The sequence below is a fragment of the Oncorhynchus mykiss genome, chromosome 25, assembly GCF_013265735.2.
Source record: "Oncorhynchus mykiss isolate Arlee chromosome 25, USDA_OmykA_1.1, whole genome shotgun sequence".
Classification (NCBI taxonomy): Eukaryota; Metazoa; Chordata; class Actinopteri; order Salmoniformes; family Salmonidae; genus Oncorhynchus; species Oncorhynchus mykiss.
In genome coordinates this window covers 2,136,411-2,147,910 of record NC_048589.1, presented here as the reverse complement: position 1 = coordinate 2,147,910, position 11,500 = coordinate 2,136,411, and positions in this window count along the sequence as shown.

Here is an 11,500-nt window from a genome sequence, read left to right as displayed (position 1 = left end):
GTTAATCAAATAAGAACGGTCTTATAAATTAGGGTTATTTTAGATTACCCCAAGCTAGCTAGCTAACTCTAGCTACTGAAACAGATTGTCGTTTTGCTATGTTTTTGGGGAAGAACATTGTTTGCATCCATGAGCTAGCTAGCTTTTTTTTATGACCAGCACTGTAGGTGCGCGAGACAACTTTACCAGCATCATAGCATACGTATCGATGAATCATTGTGACATATGAGTGATAATTTTTGTACGTAGTTATTACACTATGAACGCGTTAAATGTATGTGACGTGCAGTCATATTCAGGTCCTGATTGGTCAACAAGCTTATTTGACACGCAAAGACCCAAACGTTGTTCCATAGTATAGCCCTCTCCACTAATCTGCATCGGATGCGCTCATAAATGCGCTGCTACTCAGAGAATGTTTCAGAAATACAAAGTTATGATGCTGCGTGGATTTCATCAAATGGTCGCAGTCAAACAACCATTAATACTGCGCGTGTTTGGTCTGGACTGCGTTCTCGCCTGCAGCGAACCGCACCACGGTACAAATTGAATCGGGAAAAACAGCTCCAAAACAATTAGGTGTGAAAGCCCCCTTAGATACTGTATTAGGTTAAAAAAAAAAAACGTTGCACCGTTTTGCTTCCAGTACTTTTTCACAATGGGTTTATTGGCGAGTGGTTGACTACGTTATCCTCAAACATTTTTGCACACTACTTATGTAAAACGCGTTGACAATTGATATGTGTACACTCCTCAGGGCTTTTCTATGTAGGGCAACTGAATGTAATGGGATGTTTTCTATGAGTGAAAAAATAAACATTGGCTGTCCTACATCATCTACATAAATGCCCACCGTTTGTGAGGGAAAATATAATACACACATAGTGGCACACAAAGTAAGTAGCTTTGTCTGAGTCAGAAAGGCCCCTATCTCCTGTAGCAGCTTGATGAACAAGTACACCCACTGGTCCAGAAACTAGTCTATTACGGGGCCTTATGCTGAGTACCAAGTAGAAGGCCATCAGGTCCTATTTCTTGAGACTCTGGGATGTTAGCCTTCTTGGCAGAGTTGCAAAGAAAAAGCCATATCTCAGACTGGCCAATAAAAAAAAAAAGATTAAGATGGGCAAAAGAACACAGACACTGGACAGGGGAACTCTGTTTAGAAGGCCAGCATCCTGGAGTCGCCTCTTCACTGTTGACGTTGAGACTGGTGTTTTGCGGGTACTATTTAATGAAGCTGCCAGTTGAGGACTTGTGAGGCGTCTGTTTCTCAAACTAGATACTCTAATGTACTTGCCCTCTTGCTCAGTTGTGCACCGTGGCGTCCCACTCCTTTTTCTATTCTGGTTAGGTCCAGTTCACACTGTTCTTTGAAGGGAGTAGTACACAGCGTTATATGAGATCTTCAGTTTCTTGGCAATTTCTCACATGGAATAACCTTCATTTCTCAAACCAAGAATAGGCTGACGAGTTTCAGAAGAAAGGTATTGTTTCTGGCCATTTTGAGCCTGTAATCAAACCCACAAATGCTGATGTTCCAGATACTCAACTAGTCTAAAGAAGCCCAGTTTTATTGCTTCTTTAATCAGGACAACAGTTTTCAGCTGTGCTAACATAATTGCAAAAGGGTTTTCTAATGATCAATTAGCCTTTTAAAATGATAAACTTGGATTAGCTCACACAACATGCTTTGGAACACAGGAGTGATGGTTGCTGATAATGGGCCTCTGTACACCTATGTAGATATTCCATTAAAGAAATCTGCCGTTTCCAGCTACAACAGTCATTTACAACATTAACAATGTCTACACTGTATTTCTGATAAATTTGATGTTATTTTAAATGGACAAAAAATGTGCTGTTCTTTAAAAAAAAACAAGGACATTTCTAAGTGACCCCAAACTTTTGAATGGGTGTGTGTGTGTTCCAAAATTATTGGGACAGTGACACATTTGTTGTCGTTTTGACTGTACACCAGCACTTTGGATATGAAGTGATACAATAACTGAGGATAAAGTGCAGGCTTTCAGCTTTCATTTGAGGGTATTTTAATCCAAATAGAGTGAACAGTTTTGAAATTACAGTACTTTTTGTACATAGTCTGGAGTCACACTCAAAATTAAAGTGGAAAACCACACTACAGGCTAATCCAACTTTGATGTAATGTCCTTAAAACAAGTCAAAATGAGGCTCCGTAGTGTGTGTGGCCTCCACGTGCCTGTATGACCTCCCTACAACGCCTGGGCATGCTCCTGATGAGGTGGCAGATGGTCTCCTGAGGGATCTCCTCCCAGACCTGGACTAAAGCATCCGCCAACTCCTGGACAGTCTGGTGCAACGTGGCGTTGGTGGATGGAGCGAGACATGATGTCCCAGATGTGCTCAATTGGATTCAGGTCTGGGGAACGGGCGGGCCAGTCCATAGCATCAATGCCTTCCTCTTGCAGGAACTGCTGACACACTCCAGCCACATTATCTTGCATTAGGAGGAATCCAGGGCCAACCGCACCAGCATATGGTCTCACAAGGGGTCTGAGGATCTCATCTCGGTACCTAATGGCAGCCAGGCTACCTCTGGCGAGCACATGGAGGGCTGTGCGGCCCCCCCAAAGAAATGCCACCCCACACCATGAATGACCCACCGGCAAACCGGTCATGCTGGAGGATGTTGCAGGCAGCAGAACGTTCTCCACAGCGTCACGTCTGTCATGTGCTCAGTGTGAACCTGCTTTCATCTGTGAAGAGCACAGGGCGCCAGTGCGAATTTACCACTCTTGGTGTTCTCTGGCAAATGAAAAACGTCCTGGACGGTGTTGGACTGTAAGCACAACCCCCACCTGTGGACGTCGGGCCCTCATGGAGTCTGTTTCTGACCGTTTGAGCAGACACATGCACATTTGTGGCCTGCTGGAGGTCATTTTGCAGGGCTCTGGCAGTGCTCCTCCTGCTCCTCCTTGCACAAAGGCGGAGGTAGCGGTCCTGCTGCTGGGTTGTTGCCCTCCTACGGCCTCCTCCACGTCTCCTGATGTACTGGCCTGTCTCCTGATAGCGCCTCCATGCTCTGGACACTACGCTGACAGACACAGCAAACCTTTTTGCCACAGCTCGCATTGATGTGCCATCCTGGATGAGCTGCACTACCTGAGCCACTTGTGTGGGTTGTAGACTCCGTCTCATGCTACCACTAGAGTGAAAGCACCGCCACCATTCAAAAGTGACCAAAACATCAGCCAGGAAGCATAGGAACTGAGAAGTGGTCTGTGGTCACCACCTGCAGAACCACTCCTTTATTGGGGGTGTCTTGCTAATTGCCTATAATTTCCACCTGTTGTCTATTCCATTTGCACAACAGCATGTGAAATTTATTGTCAATCAGTGTTGCTTCCTAAGTGGACAGTTTGATTTCACAGAAGTGTGATTGACTTGGAGTTACATTGTGTTGTTTAAGTGTTCCCTTTATTTTTTTGAGCAGTGTATATATATTTACATATTTTCTTCGCATATCTTTATATATATATATATATATATTTTTTTTTTTTAAATCTCAACTTCAAAACACTTTCCTGCAACCCGCCTCACCAATAAAAAAAAAAAGTATTATTCACCTCAAGTCTGAAATCCACAATAGAAGCTAGCCAGAAGCTAGCCAGTTTACTGGCTAACGTTAGTATCCAGCGAACCACGGTTGGTGGTCATCAGCTATCCTTTAGCTCGAAATGCTTTCTCCAGTTTTGAACAACACAACTCAGACCAGAGCATACCGGACCTATTTTCTCATCATATCCCCGGATTTCTACCGCAAGCTTTGGACATTTACACCTGTATCTTGCAGCCTGCTAGCTGCTATCCGAGTGACTATTGGCTTACGTCGGTCCTAGAGCAAACATAAATTATTCCGGAGCTAGCCAGCTGAAGAGTTCCATCAGCCACTCCTGGGCCACAATCACATATCCGGACCCGTTTTACTGCCGACGCGGAGCCCCTTCACGACTGGACTACCGACGTTATCTGCCCAAGGGAGTTATCGAACTGGCCCCTCCATCGCGACGTTACCTGAACGGCCATCTGTGGCCCGCTAATCGTTAGCTGTCTTACCGGCTGCTATCTGAATAGGTCTATCAGACTATTTTCTTGGGACACTATAACTATATCTATTTTGACAATTGGATTGGTCCCCTCTACCACACGGAACCCCACTAATTTACCGGCGGAAATGCACGAGGTGGCTAAAAACAGACCTCCATCCTCTGCCAGCTTGCTACCGATGGCCCGGTCAGCTGTCTGAATAGCCGTGACCCCAACCAACCTCACTACTCACTGGACCCTTACGATCACTCGGCTAAGCATGCCTCTCCTTATTGTCAGTATGCCTTGTTCATTGCTGTTCTGGTTCGTGTTTATTGGCTTATTTCACTGTAGAGCCTCTAGCCCCTGCTCATTATACCTTATCCAACCCTTCAGTTCCACCACCCACACATGCGATGACATCACCTGGTTTCAATGATGTTTTGAGTGACAATATCTCTTTCATCACTCAATGCCTAGGTTTACCTCCACTGTATTCACATCCTACCATACCTTTGTCTGTACATTATACCTTGAAGCTATTTTATCGCCCCCAGAAACCTCCTTTACTCTCTGTTCCGGACGTCCTAGACTACCAATTCTCATAGCTTTTAGCCGTACCGTTATCCTACTCCTCCCTGCAGTGCCTAGCTCCTCTCCTATTCCCCAGGCGCTCTCTTTTGATGACTTCTGTAACCGTAATAGCCTTGGTTTCATGCATGTTAACATTAGAAGCCTCCTCCCTAAGTTTGTGTTATTCACTGCTTTAGCACACTCTGCCATCCCGGATGTCCTAGCCGTGTCTGAATCCTGGCTTAGGAAGACCACCAAAACCTCTGAAATCTCCATCCCTAACTACAACATTTTCAGACAAGATAGAACAGCCAAAGAGGGCAGTGTTGCAATCCACTGCAAAGATAGCCTGCAGAGTTCTGTCCTACTATCCAGGTCTGTACCCAAACAATTTGAACTTTTAAAAATCCAACTCCCTAAAAACAAGTCTCTCACCGTTGCCGCCTACTATAGACCACCCTCTGCCCCCAGCTATGCTCTGGACACCATATGTGAACTGATTACCACCAATCTATCTTCAGAGCTCGTGCTGCTAGGTGACCTAAACTGGAACATGCTTAACACCCCAGCCATCCTACAATCTAAGCTTGATGCCCTCAATCTCACACAAATTATCAATGAACCTACCAGGTACCACCCCAAAGCCGAAAACACGGGCACCCTCATAGATATCATCCTAACCAACTTGCCCTTTAAATACACCTCTGCAGTTTTCAACCAAGATCTCAGGGATCTCTGCCTCATTGCCTGCATCCGTAATGGGTCCGCGGTCAAGCGACCTCCACTCATCACTGTCAAACGCTCCCTGAAACACTAATCGACCTGGCCCGGGTATCCTGGAAGGATATTGACCTCATCCCGTCAGTAGAGGATGCCTGTTTTTTTTTTTTTAAATGCCTTCCTCACCATCTTAAATAAGCATACCCCATTCAAGAGATTTAGAACCAGGAACAGATATAGCCCTTGGTTCTCTCCAGACCTGACTGCCCTTAACCGTTCTGCATTAGCATCGAACAGCCCCCGTGATATGCAACTTTTCAGGGAAGTTAGAAACCAATATACACAGGCAGTTAGAAAAGCCAAGGCTAGCTTTTTCAAACAGAAATTTGCTTCCTGCAACACAAACTCAAAAATGTTATGGGACACTGTAAAGTCCATGGAGAATAAGAACACCTCCTCCCAGCTGCCCACTGCACTGAGGATAGGAAACTCTGTCAACACCAATAAATCCATTATAATTGAGAATTTCAATAAGCAATTTTCTACAGCTGGCCATGCTTTCCACCTGGTTACCCCTACCCTGGTCAACAGCACTGTACCCCAAGACTTCCCCATTTCTCCTTTTCCCAAATCCAGTCTGCTGATGTTCTGAAAGAGCTGCAAAATCTGGACCCCTACAAATCAGCCGGGCTAGACAATCTGGACCCTTTCTTTCTAAAATTATCTGCCGAAATTGTTGCAACTCCTATTACCAGCCTGTTCAAACTCCTTCGTGTTGTCTGAGATTCCCAAAGATTGGAAAGCAGCTGCGGTCATCCCCCTCTTCAAAAGGGGGGGACACTCTTGACCAAACCGCTACAGACCTATATCTATCCTACCCTGCCTTTCTAAGGTCTTTGAAAGCCAAGTCGACAAAAAGATTACCGACCATTTCGAATCCTACCGCACCTTCTCCGCTATGCAATCTGGTTTCAGAGCTGGTCATGGGTGCACCTCAGCCACACTCAAGGTCCTAAACGATATCTTAACCGCCATCGATAAGAAACAATACTGTTCAGCCGTATTCATTGACTTTGCCAAGACTTTCGACTCTGTCAATCACCACATGCTCATCGGCAGACTCGATAGCCTTTGTTTCTCAAATGATTGCCTCGCCTGGTTCGCCAACTACTTCTCAGATAGAGTTCAGTGTCAAATCGGAGGGCCTGTTTTCCGGGCCTCTGGCAGTCTCTATGGGGGTGCCACAGGGTTCAATTCTTGGGACGACTCTCTTCTCTGTATACATCAATGATGTCGCTCTTGCTGCTGGTGAGTCTCTGATCCACCTCTACACAGACGACACCATTCTGTATACTTCTGGCCCTTCTTTGGACACTGTGTTAACAACCCTCCAGACAAGCTTCAATGCCATACAACTCTCCATCCGTGGCCTCCAACTGCTCTTAATACAAGTCAATCTAAATGCATGCTCTTCAACCGATCGCTACATGCACCTGCCCGCCCGTCCAGCATCACTACTCTGGACGGTTCTGACTTAGAATATGTGTACAACTACAAATACCTAGGTGTCTGGTTAGACTGTAAACTCTCCTTCCAGACTCGCATCAAACATCTCCAATCCAAAGTTAAATCTAGAATTGGCTTCCTATTTCGCAACAAAGCATCCTTCACTCATGCTGCCAAACATACCCTTGTAAAACTGACCATCCTACCGATCCTCGACTTCGGCGATGTCATTTACAAAATAGCCTCCAATACCCTTCTCAACAAATTGGATGCAGTCTATCACAGTGCCATCTGTTTTGTCACCAAAGCCACATATACTACCCACCACTGCGACCTGTACACTCTTGTTGGCTGGCCCTCGCTTCATACTCGTCGCCAAACCCACTGGCTCCATGTCATCTACAAGACCCTGCTAGGTAAAGTACCCCCTTATCTCAGCTCGCTGGTCACCATAGCAGCACCCACCTGTAGCACGCGCTCCAGCAGGTTTATCTCTCTGGTCACTACCAAAACCAATTCTTCCTTTGGCCGCCTCTCCTTCCAGTTCTCTGTTGCCAATGACTGGAACAAACTACAAAAATCTCAAACTGGAAACACTTATGTCCCTCACTAGCTTTAAGCACCAGCTGTCAGAGCAGCTCAGAGATTACTGCACCTGTACATAGCCAATCTATCATTTAGCCCAAACAACTACCTCTTCCCCTTACTGTATTTATTTATTTTGCTCCTTTGCACCCCATTATTTTTATTTCTACTTTGCACATTCTTCCACTGCAAATCTACCATTCCATTGTTTTACTTGCTGTATTGTATTTACTTCGCAACCATGGCCTTTTTTTTGCCTTTACCTCCCTTATCTCTCCTCATTTGCTCACATCGAATATAGACTTATTTTGCTACTGTATTATTGATTGTATGCTTGTTTTACTCCATGTGTAACTCTGTGTTGTTGTATGTGTCGAACTGCTTTGCTTTATCTTGGCCAGGTCTCAATTGTAAATGAGAACTTGTTCTCAACTTGCCTACCTGGTTAAATAAAGGTGAAATAAAAAAAATAAAAAATTCAAGTAGTAAAAAGGTTAAGTATTTGGTCCCATATTCCTAGCACGCAATGATTACATTAAGCTTGTGACACTACAAACTTGTTGGATGCATTTGCAGTTTTGTGTTTTGATTATTTTGTGCCCAATAAATAGAAATGAATGGTTAATAATATACTGTGTCATTTTGGAGTCACTTGTATTGAAAATAAGAGGTTTCTAAAAAGTTCTACATTTAGTGTGGATGCTACCATGATTACCGATAACCCTGAATGAATCGTGAATAATGATAGGTGAGAAAGTTAGACACAAAGTGACACCATACTGTACATTAGTTACCATTTATATTGGGCACAAAATAATCTGAAACACAAACAGCAAATGCATCCAACACATATATAGAGTCAAAAGCTTGATGTGGTAAATGGAATATGTGACCAAATACTTCACCTTTTACTACTTTAAAAGATGTGAATTTGTCCCAATGCACTTTAACCTCCCATAGTCATTGTATAATGTCAAGTCCAAGGTGCTGGAGTACAAAGCCAAAACTGAAAGTGTGTCACCGTCCCAATAATTTTGGAGCTCACTGTACTTTACTAGCGCATTTACCAGTACAAACATTTGTTTTTCAGTACACAAACACTTTTTTTTTATAATGCCTTCCACTGCTAATCTGCTGTGGGTTCCGTCTGTTCCAAGTGACGCAAATGCTGGCTTTGATAACCCCTCACACTGACACACTTAGGAATCCTTGTGAATATTGGTAAAGGCAGAAGGTTGTTGATTATGGATAAACTGTGAATCAACATCAGCTGAATAACAAGTAACTCTGTGAAGTCAACTTGATCCTGTCGTGGAAATTTCCTCTACCAAATCATGAGCGCAAACCACACACAAGTCAGAGTTAGTTATCAAAGTCCATCTTTAATTAAATCAGCTCTATCACAATCCTGTGACTCTCAGATAAATTCAGTGTCTCTCAATGAATTCTCTGAGAGCCCCTTCTACATTTCAAATGAGGTCCTTTATAGCAAAGACACACACAGGATAAGACAGCATCGGCATAATTCATCGTTCAGCTTTGTCTCCTTTCTCAAACTCAGAACCATAAACCAACCCTCCATATCAACAGGCATATATCGAATTGTCATTTAGATACAACCAATTCTAAATACCACCAATCCTATCTTGACAAGATCACAGAGACACACTGACTGGCACACAGACATTGTGGAGCCAAGAGATACACGCTTTACCTCTCCCCTCTCTCTAGCCCAAACAACTTAGTCTTGACATAGAACAGATACTGCAAACCCTGCCACAGTATTATACAAAAATAACATTCTTGATGAGATGTAATTTACAAACATATGATGAATATAAAACAACAACATGTTACCAACAAATTCTGATTATTCCACGACAATCCCAAGTGTTACTGGATCAGAGAGGAATGGGAATACAACGGTGGATTGAAAGGCAGTCTTCTCTGTCAAAACACATGGGAGCTCGAGCCCGTATTCAATCAGTCAAGGAGAGTTCAGCCAAGACACAAAACCCTGATTTAGACATCCAGTCGTCCACAGAGGAGAGAACTATGTGAGCGGTTAACGTTGGTCAGTACTTAGGAATGCAAACCGTTAACACCACACCGGTTATTTTTGGCTCCATCAGAGAAAGTGGTCGATTTTATATTTATGGTTGATTTATCAGTCGCAGTGACAACCAGAGGCTTCTTGAGCCTTGAGAACTGGGTAGTCTTCATTAGGCACAGAAGAATGCACACCGAAACGGGATGAAACTACCTCGGCATCCAATAAGAAATGCTCATTTTTGTTTTTTCCTTTGCAAAACAATTTAAAACATCCATTACATGTCCTAATTAACACAACCCTGCTTTGCTCTTTTTCTACGTATTGTGCCCTTGAATGCAGGCTCTCATTCTGTAGGGGACACCTGTTTTATACTGTTTTCAAATGAGGTCAGAAACGGGTGACCTCTGATAGATACCACAGCCATACAGTGGGGCAAAAAAGTATTTAGTCAGCCACCAATTGTGCAAGTTCTCCCACTTAAAAAGATGAGAGAGGCCTGTGATTTTCATCATAGGTACACTTCAACTATGACAGACAAAATGAGAAAAAAAAAAATTCAGAAAATCACATTGTAGGATTTTTTATGAATTTATTTCCAAATTATGGTGGAAAATAAGTATTTGGTCAATAACAAAAGTTTCTCAATACTTTGTTATATACCCTTTGTTGTCAATGACAGAGGTCAAACGTTTTCTGTAAGTTTTCACAAGGTTTTCACACACTGTTGCTGGTATTTTGGCCCATTCCTCCTTGCAGATCTCCTCTAGAGCAGTGATGTTTTGGGGCTGTTGCTGGGCAACACGGACTTTCAACTCCCTCCAAAGATTTTCTATGGGGTTGAGATCTGGAGACTGGCTAGGCCACTCCAGGACCTTAAAATGCTTCTTATGAAGCCACTCCTTCGTTGCCCGGGCGGTGTGTTTGGGATCATTGTCATGCTGAAAGACCCAGTCACGTTTCATCTTCAAAGCCCTTGCTGATGGAAGGAGGTTTTCACTCAAAATCTCACGATACATGGCCCCATTCATTCTTTCCTTTACACAGATCAGTCGCCCTGGTCCCTTTGCAGAAAAACAGCCCCAAAGCATGATGTTTCCACCCCCATGCTTCACAGTAGGTAAGGTGTTCTTTGGATGCAACTTAGCATTCTTTGTCCTCCAAACACGACGAGTTGAGTTTTTACCAAAAAGTTATATTTTGGTTTCATCTGACATTCTCCCAATCTTCTTCTGGATCATCCAAATGCTCTAACATGTACTGGCTTAAGCAGGGGGACACGTCTGGCACTGCAGGATTTGAATCCCTGGCGGCGTAGTGTGTTACTGATGGTAGGCTTTGTTACTTTGGTCCCAGCTCTCTGCAGGTCATTCACTAGGTCCCCCCGTGTGGTTCTGGGATTTTTGCTCACCGTTCTTGTGATCATTTTGTCCCCACGGGGTGAGATCTTGCGTGGAGCCCCAGATCATCAGGTGGTCTTGTATGTCTTCCAGTTCCTAATAATTGCTCCCACAGTTGACTTCTTCAAACCAAGCTCCTATTGCAGATTCAGTCTTCCCAGCCTGGTGCAGGTCTACAATTTTGTTTCTGGTGTCCTTTGACAGCTCTTTGGTCTTGGCCATAGTGGAGTTTGGAGTGTGACTGTTTGAGGTTGTGGACAGGTGTCTTTTATACTGATAACAAGTTCAAAACAGGTGCCATTAATACAGGTAACGAGTGGAGGACAGAGGAGCCTCTTAAAGACAAAGTTACAGGTATGTGAGAGCCAGAAATCTTGCTTGTTTGTAGGTGACCAAATACTTATTTTCCACCATAATTTGCAAATAGATTCATTAAAAATCCTACAATGTGAGTTTCTGGATTTTTTTTCTAATTTTGTCTGTCATAGTTGAAGTGTACCTATGATGAAAATTACAGGCCTCATCTTTTTAAGTGGGAAAACTTGCACAATTGGTGGCTGACTAAATACTTTTTTGCCCAACTGTATTTAACCCAAGA